The sequence below is a fragment of the Labrus bergylta genome, chromosome 13, assembly GCF_963930695.1.
Source record: "Labrus bergylta chromosome 13, fLabBer1.1, whole genome shotgun sequence".
Lineage (NCBI taxonomy): Eukaryota > Metazoa > Chordata > Actinopteri > Labriformes > Labridae > Labrus > Labrus bergylta.
Window position 1 is genome coordinate 25871687 of NC_089207.1, and position 10016 is coordinate 25881702.

Genomic DNA, 10016 nt, shown 5'->3' on the forward strand with positions numbered 1-10016 from the left:
ACCACTGAGTGCAACCGCAATGCATGAAGTATGTATTCAACCGTAGCCTACTTACTGCTGCATATGGAGGATTAAGATGACCTTTAACCCATAAATGCAACAACATCTTCTATGTAATATAGAGAGGACTGAAGGCCTCGTGCTCTGCGACCCACTTTTTGAGTTAGTACACAAATGCCAACCATAGTATGAAAATGTTGAACTGATATTGTAGGATTCTTTCTGTGCATGAATGAGTGTGTGATCATTTTACTGATTGGATAAACTACAAATTTAATTGAGCTACTGAGTTGTTAAAAGCATGAATGGACTGAAAGAAAAATTAATTCAGAGCTACATGATTACTTGATAACTGAATACAAATTTTCAAGAGTTTTGAAATGCTGGTCTGCCAAACAGGACGTCTTAAGATTTCATCTTTTATCTGGAAAAACATCTTTTTCCACTGTTTAATGATATTCTATAGTTTCAAGAATATTAACAGAATAACTTGCTGAAAATAACTCCTTATTACAGTCCTTTTATTGACCACATATATGGCTTATCTAAGTCTAATTTCAAGAGAGTGAGTATCTAAGGGAGATATGCTGTAATGATGTACTTTTGGAGGTATAGTACGCAGCATTTATCCACACTACAATCTTACGATCAGGCTATCTTAGTGCATCAGTTTCAGCTCTTCTTACCTCGTTCTGCAGGCTCTAAATTTTACCAAATAGCAACAATAAATCACTTGGGTTATGAGTTCCCTTGCAGGCACAATATAAAAGTTAAAAGATACAGTTTAGCTTTTGAAATAGTCATTCACAAAGACAGCGCCTTTCCCTCCTCTCCTCCTTGTATTTACACTTTTTGGAGATGTATACATTGGTATTTCATTTTTACTTATTTCTATAACATTTTCTCAACAACATCCCACATACGTAGTCTCTTTCAAGACTTGTAAAATGATTGCATTTTCTTTTACATTTATTTTTCAAGACCAAGAAAACCAAGGCAACAGTGTCAGTTTCAATGTTGGAGACCAAAACAAATAATTACAATCATGTGCCTCTTGACGTACTGAAGTACTGAAAGCAATGTGTGTTATGTTTGCTTTAATTTTCTATAATTTAAAATATGAAAGCTGTGTTTGGTATCTGGTGTTTACATTTAGTTATGTAAGTAATTCATTTTCATCTGACGCCACACCACAGGGCAAGTTAACATGTCTTTCCTTTGGTGCTTTAAAACTAAAACTTTCTGACAGTGACACCTCGACAAGGTTTCCATCCAACTGTAACATTTTATTTAATGGTGAAATAGGTCCTCTGCAGAGATCAGACCACTTTTGCATGCTCTTCCCACATGAATTTCAATGAACTGCTGCACTCGTGGGGTTCAGCTCCACAGCTCCTTCCATCACAGAGTGGGCCTAGAAAAACCGGTTAGATTAGAGTTGTTTAGTAAAAGGACAAATCACAGTGCAATGTGGCAACAAGCATGAAACACAATTATAAAATTAGACATTAAAAATAGAAATAACAGGATCCTTTATACCACCATCAACAGACTCACAATTTGTTTTACTCCCACTGTGCCGTTTGGGCTGTATGACATGTTTCTATTAGTGACCCTGTGGCACGCTCTGAGCACATTATGCAGCCAGATGGGAACCGCAATCACCTCCCCTCCATCATGGCAGCTCTGACACAAGGTCCTGACACTGTGCTGGCCAGCAGAAAAAACATTCATACTGTGCGTAATATGCAGGCCTGTGATTTTAAGCTAATTTTCATCAGTGAGATGCAGGGAAGTGATTGCTTTTGTTCCATCAAGTCGATGAAAAACATTGATTTGAGGCTTTTGTCCTGTTTGCCAAATTTCGAATATTGACCTTTGTGTCATCAAATGTCAACAGTAATGACTGCTGCTGCCTGCTCAGTTGACTATAGGCTGAACAGATATGCTCCCGAATGTTAAAATGAGATTGCTCTGTCCCAGCGGAATGAACCAAGAGAAGATTGTTGGAGGCTGTTTCTATCTCATGTCACTATTTCGTTCAAAACAAGGTGCGATTGATCACTACTATGTCTTGACAAGGAATGGCTGTGCAGGCTTGAAATCAAAATGTTTGTAGTACATAATTTGATGGCTGGTGAGTAATCATGCCTTCAGAGTTCGACTTCATGTTACAAATATTCTCTATAATGATGATGCATCAACAACAATGAGAAACACATTGTTTTTGCTCTTATTCTAAAATATCCTCTGACTCATATTGCCTCCTCCTGTGGTAACAATCTTCTGTGACCCTGACCTGTACACTTGAATTATGTCTCAACACAAAGCCTATTTATGAGTTTTGGCCTAAAAAAACAAAAACAACATACTTTGAAAAGAAGACTTGTAAATTTAACAGTTTTTCACAACTGACCTTGACTGAATTCAGAGAAAAATCAATCTGCAGAATATCAGTCTTCGCCACAGGCCATTTGTTTGCTTTGAGTTGATTTATGTTAGAGGTTTCCATGGTTCTATGTAGGTCTTCTGTTGGTCCCTCAATAGGGCTCCAGTCCCCTTACTGACTGGAAGAAACCACTTATCATCTTCCCTGGTGGATTGCTGTTAATCTCTACTCAGTGATGAAAGAAACAGGGGATTTGAGGCTATGACAGCTCTGAAGATTAATCTCCATTAGCACATCTTAAGCACAGAAGTCATAGTTAAGCCTCATTAAAGAAGAACTCAATTTGTTGTGTTTATTTTTGGAAGAGGCTTCATCCTACCATTGGCCCACAGGGTCTTGGTTTAATTGTTCAAAAGCAAATGTTGTGGAAATCCCAGTCTGTAGCGTCATGCCTTTGAGAAGTTTTAAAAAAGCAAACAAATATCTTCATTTGTTTTCTTGTCATTGTCTTTCTTCTTCGTCACTGTGAGACACATACTTTTACAAACAACAGACTAATGTGATTGCCATAGGGCCATACAATTCACAGGCAACAGCTATTCATAACTTCCAGATTATCTCTTTAATCTTCTTTATATTATGTCAGTCCTACTGGTTCTGTTACTTCAATTTGTTGCTCTTCCCAGGTCTAAGAGCACGACAGATCTGGGGGAATATGCCCCTCTTATAATGCACCATGGAATAATCATCAAAAAGAGTTGAAATAAGACACACTGATATCACTAAACTAATTTAAGAGCATCACAAAGAAAGTGGTGACAGAGGCATGTGGTCCTCTTTCATGAAATGCCATTTGTGTATTTGTATGCAGGGAGTAAAACTAATGTGGTTTAGATATAAGATAAGCAGGGCTCTCTGGACACTTCTTGTTAAATGCTCTCTTTGATGTCTTGGTTGTAGGCTACATGTACCCTTCAGTTTAATACCATAAGAGACCTCTAACCAATTCAACCCCCATTAAAAGTGTATTCCAATAGATTTTTAAAAAAGGCTTCACAGAGTACTGTAAAAAGTGATGCTACTCTATAGATCATTTGTGTATGAGGATCATTGATGCATCACGGTTTAGAACTTTGTTTTCCAAGAGGGCACTGTTGCCTCAACATTGAACCAGCCCTCCGAGTGAGTTGCTCCTCCCAACACTTGCGCACACACACACACACACACACACACACACACCGTGAGAGAGGGAGAGACACACACTGCTCCGCAAGCTTTTTAATAGCTGGAAAGCCATGTGCTTCTAGTATGCTGGTTGCATGCTTATCAGCACTTCCAGGCCTAAAACCTATTCCGTAAGCAATACAGCAATTGAATACAGAAATGGCTTAATTTTATGCTGGCACATTTTTATAAAGTCATGGTGTATAATGTCAAGTACTCACAATGAAAGAATTAGAGGCACTTTATTTAATCTTACCATTTGATCGGGCTGTTTTTAGGAATGACAGCTATGTTTTTGAGTGATAAGGTGCTCGCTGTTATTAACCACAGACACTGTTAGCATTGCTCTCAGCCAACTTCCAATTTTCCCTTTGTATCATGACAAGCGTGACCATGTGCAGCTCTGTGCTTTAATGCAAAAACGAGCACTCCAACAGGGACATGGTTTGTTCTCTTTCGGCTTCATTGATGGAGAATTTATACAGAGGGAGGGGAAATAGAGTGAGCCAAAGAAGGTTGAGAGGGAGTGTAGACAGGCAGTCTGTCCGTCTCACATGCAGACAGACTGAGATGGTGATTGACTGTAGTCTGTAAAAACAGGAGGGAGCCTTCTTCTCTTTTTCTGAGACAGGCAGCTCTGCCAGTGACAGAGGAAACCAGTGTGGAGGAAGTCATCTGCATCTAAATAAAGACCGCCAATGGCTTTGTCAGAGTCCATTAAGCAAATTGCCATATTTGATAAATGCATCCAGCAAGTCCCTGTTTTTTTTCCTCCCCTTCTCCACAGCAGCCTGGAGCAATAGTGCCTTTTGTTTGCTTTTCTAAACGGGAGGAACTAGCAGTGAGATGTGAAAAAAAGATTCCATTGAATTATCATTCAGATGAAGATTTTGACTGATTTGTGCATTGTATGATGCGTGAGACGGGTCGCCTCCTATCAGGTGCACAGTGAAGGAAAACCACTCACGGCTTTATGGACCTGGTTTGATTGAATTTTGGAGATGCGTGATTACCTTTCGCAAAGATGGTTTGTCTTTTTAATCTTATAACTTTTTTAATTATTATTTGTTGTTTGAGGTTCATAATAAGCAAAAGTGCAGCCTATAGCTTCACACCATAGTTTGAATGTCTGTCTTGTTTTAACAAGGCAGCCAATTTTGTATCGTTTCACCTCTTAATTAAAGTGCTGTGACTGTCTGGCATCATTAGAGGCAGGCCTTTGTTATCTGTCAAAGCTGAAACAGGTCCAGGTTAATAGCTGCACTGGCTCAGTCCACTTATTCAGCCCTGCTGCTTCTAGAGAGACTCATTTCCCAGATCTGCTGCTCACTTGCTCTCTTTATTTGCAAATAACTCTGAACTACTGAAGACTGAAAAGCAGAATCCTCAATCATTTATGTCTATCAGGCGTTCTAAAACTTCAGTTTCCTTTCCACAGAATACATTTTAACCTATACTCTCTTTATACATTAAGAGGGACGTATGTGACAAGGCAGTAAGAAGACTCATTGTATACCAGCAGTCATTAGTTTTGTCATTATGTATGTTTTCTACCCAGAATTTAACCAGGGGTGGTAAACAAGATGCTTATAATGTGTGTGAATACCAAACAAGATGTACAGGACAGGATCAGCAAAAGGGATAAAAGTCAGATTAGATAAAACATTGAGAACATCGTTCTAGAGTTTGGATGATTGTGATTGGCAATTTTCACATTTTAATGGTGTTATAGTTCACAACAATCTATAGGTAATGTACTGTAAATAAATGCATCTTTATTACACTTTATTTAGAGCAACAAAAAGGTTAAAATCAAAGGTTTCCTACATTATTTTATAAAGCCATCATGCACACACTGGATTATTCTCTCTACATTGTTCATTCTCTCTGTGTTTCATGCTGTGAACTCTTGCACACCCTCAAGGCAATATCTTCCACCTTCCTGCACAAACATATTTATTTCATTAAACGTAAAAAATAGATATATTTGACACATTTTAAATTACCATATTCTCTTTATATTTGTATTCCTTATTTTTATTTCATTTCATTTTTTTCTTGTTGGAGGAGTACTGTTGTATGGTGGCTTTGTATTCTATTTTATTTTTGTCTTTCTGCTTTACTTATGGGTTTTAAAAACAGATGAATTGCTTGCACGCTTAAACCCACTTTGCATTAAACCCTCTGTCTCTGATGCAAAGAGAAGAGAAGCGGCAGAGAAGGGGGTACATTTAATTCCTGTAGACATGTAGTAGAGGTTAAAGCTAATTAACAACATTATCCAAGAAAAACAAAGTGGGGCGCGGCGAAGGCGTGATGCTGAGCTGTGAACCCAAGTGTAAGCGACAGAAGCCTGGGATGTAAAGTTAGCTTTGCTCTTCTCACCCCTGAAGCTGTCATCAACACCCCACTCACACACACAAAAACACCACCAGGACCTCCAGGAGATTGGCCGCCCTGCTATCTCTGATTGGCCTTCAATACTGATAATTCAAAGTGATACCTTGTCCTAGCTGGAGAACAAAACGCCCCCAGGCAGCAGAGGTGGAAGGGGAAAAGAAAAAAGAAGTCGAATCAGAGCTATTAAGTCGATTGGGAGTTATCTGCAGCACAGCGTGTAATTGGTTTTGTGTTATCACTGTTGTGTCGGATAGGTGCTAATTGAAAAGACAGATTATTAGTGGGGAGACAGTCTTTGGAGGGTTGGGTTGTGGTTTAAAGGTCTTGTTTCAGATAGCCTCCCAAATGATTATAGATAATAGACCGCTTCTACTGGTGTTTGTGGTTCTCTCAGATGTTATTCCCCTGGCAGTTTTTCTGCTGATTTCATCCTCCTTCGCCAGCAGTCTCGGGAGAATGGAACTCAATGTAGTGCTAATAATACGTTTCATTCTGAAGTTAGGATTTTATTTGTAGTGTCACACTCTTCATTTTTATTTATTTTTTTCACTTACAATAGCTGCGTTCTGGTGTTCTTCACAAAAGCCATGTGTCTGAGTCAGGACACTATGAAGCAAAACAAGCAAATACTGCAGTCCCACCTATATATTACAAATCATTGTCAGAGAAATGCTATGTTTTTTACTTTTAGTACTGAATATCGTTTGAAAAATCACTGAACATGTATACAAAGATTACAGACTCCAGACATTGTAATGAGGCTGCCAGGTTGTTAGAGTTTTGGCGTTATCAGTCTAACATGGCAGCAGTTGATTTACCACTGCCAGACATTTCTGGCCAAACCAGTGCAAGTGAAAATAGGATGACAAATGAATCTTTCTGAAACTCTAAGTACATAATCCTAAAATCTCAGACCAGACAAAGCTGTCTGTGTGAGTTGTGACACAAGCAAAACCTTTTGTGTATAGGCTGCAAGAGCTACTGCATTGTCAAGTCACAGAAAAAAAGCTCCCTAATGTTCAAAAATAAAACTCTATACAGTCTGAGGTATACAGGCAAAGGGTGCCTATATGTTTGAGGTGAAGTATACTTCATGGTAAAGCTCCTGATATGAGCAGGGTGTCCTCAGTGTGCTGCAGATCGCTTTAAATGAGCTGTGAAAATGGAATATGGAGCTGTGATCTTTGGCATCTAAATGCAGAGAGCTGAGGTGCTGAACTACCAGCTCTGCCTCAGTCTTTCATCTCTTACATCCACAAATGTCGGTTTGACTTCTCATTCTGTAACAGTGAGGTAAAAGTGTATAGCAGCTCTCCATCCTTCCATGACAAGCACTGCTGACAAAATAAATAAATAAAAACAGAACTTTTGGAGACCAATGTTCACTTTAGACAAGTGGGGCTGTTCAGGGCTAAACTTTGGGATGCTAGCATTACTGCTTCTGCTTTATTCAGTGTTGAAGGGTGCAGATGGGGTGCCTACAGTCTAGCTGTGAGGAGCGGAAATGCCAAAGAGGCTTGTGCATCTGCTTTTGATGCATGCAGCTAGCATGCATTATTCAAAGATTGAATGCAGAAGAGATGATGTGCCTGACTCACACTGGAAGATGGACAGCCACCAGGTCCTCTGACAGTTTGCTGTTTCCCTCAACACGGCTCTGCTTTCTTTTTAATCAGCACAGGAAAAGCCTCCATTTCAGACATTTAAAATATCGTGGTAACTAAATCCAACCAGCACCTTTAACAATGTATTCCCTGAAAAGGCATCTACGAAAACCTCTCAAACAATCAAACACAAAAGAAAACCATCTTTGTGATGCTATTATTTCTTGCTGCAATAGTGATGCAGCCTGCCTTTTGTTTACCTTACAATGGAAAGGATCTATACACACTCTCAGCTGTAGATGTTCCCTGCCATTTAGAGTGTATGTGCAGAAAATGAAGGTTGATTGAATTAGCCTTGTGAGTAAAGTGAATTGGAATTGATTGTCACTTTCACTCTCATTCCGCTGGCTATGCATTTATCCCCAAATAGTATTAGCAGCACACTTGTAGGCACAGCTAATCGTCTTTGCCTTTCAAAGGTATCCCCTGCTCCATGGTGTGAACACTCTTATTGCATGAAAGTATAAATGGTGATATCCCAAAATAGTGGATTTGAATCCCTCATCACTTCCCTATTTGCCTTTAAAGAATCAGTCAGCAAACTGCTTCTAATATAGGATGTGTTACTGCAGATTCTATCTGAATAAGCTCATAAAGCTAGAGCCGTCTCTTAAGCCGTTGAGCCTATACTTAAGGCGTACTATAGCTGCCTGACAGGTGCTGCTAATCTTAAGTACAAAATGTATTGCATGCCTGCTGGCCTGCCTCTGTATGGCGTTTTATTGTATACGTGTTGGTAGAGAGAAGAAACACAACCGTGAGATAAGTAGACATGAGAGGACCGACCCAGTTAACACTGATTGACAATTTGCAGGTAAAAATTGAGGTAAAAATGGGACATATAAGTTAAAGTGTCATAAATGTAACCACACTGGGTAGATCGGAGTGTCATTCAAAAACATAGTAACAGGACACACTGTGAATTACAGAACAGCTTTGCTTTTAATAGCAAATTTAAATGTAGGAAGTCAGTCTGACATGGCAGAAAAAAAATTCTGACATGCAAGGGAAAGACAGAAATCAGAAAATCCAAGAGACAAGTCAAAGTCACGAACATGAAAACAAACATCAGGGCACTGCTGGATAGAGATAAATATGTAAGAGTAAGCAAAGGCAATCTGTCAGGGGGGAGTATATATACAGGGTTGACAAATGACTATAACAGGGGTGGCTGATCAATGAGCACAGGTGTAGATAATCAAGTGACAGGAATGTGCAAACATAGGATGAATATAACAAATATAATTTCTGCAGGTAATGGCAGAGCAACAAGCAGGACTAAGTAGTTGACTTTATTATCGCCTCAGAAATCTGATTTAGCCAAAGAGTTTGTCACTCCAGCAGGGAAATAAAACTTTTCTACTCATGTGGAGTCTTGAATGTATAATGGACAGTTTTAGGTGTAGGTGTTCAATCTTCATGATATAAAACTGTGACACATCACACTCGGCGCAGGACATTGTGCTGTGAGTCAAGAATGGCGACTAAGTGTTAACACTGAGATTTAAAGCAGTCAAGTGAGGTAGATACCAAAGAACAGGAAGTTGGGCATCCAGGGATGAAATCTGTGCAGATGTGTTCTCTTCAATACAGAATGTACAGTATATGTACATTACAAATATGTGTCTTTACTGTATGTATGAAGACACATTTTTAAAACATATTGCAATACAATCTAACTTAGTGATTGGATTAAATTGTATTGCAATATGTTTTAAAGACTAGTTACACGTCATTTGAATTACCTGCTGATGAAGACTGATACACTGCCACCATGTGGATATGAGTTGTTGTTTTTTTTTCTAATTTTATTGACTGACAGTATATAAGTGCACCCATAATTTCACCTTGTCAGCATCTGCAAGGAGGTATAAAACAGGAATGGTTATGTTTTAAAGATTTTTGTCTCACTAAACTTCCCTTTTCAGCAGCTTCATGTTTATTACTGCTTGTATCTATGTTTTAAGGGACTTTCGATTCCTGCCATGTTCTCAGGCAACATTTTACATTTAGACATTTATGTACTTCACAATACTCTTTTTAAGTCACTCACTTTAAGTCTGAAAGTCAATGATCTTCCCTTGAACATAATTTAAGCCTTTAAGTCAATACGTTTTACAATCACATTCATTTATTAAGACAATATTTGGATGGCAGCTGACAAAAAAAGTTTTTCACAGGGTCACAAAACAATAAACAAAAATGATAAACCCCAAGATTTCCAACATGGGACACTAAATAAATAAACCACAGAAAAAGATTCTGAGCACTGACTTCAGGGAGAATAAGAGGGGGCTGATCTGATCCAAGAGAGCAGTCTGTTCCACGGGCTAAGGGCT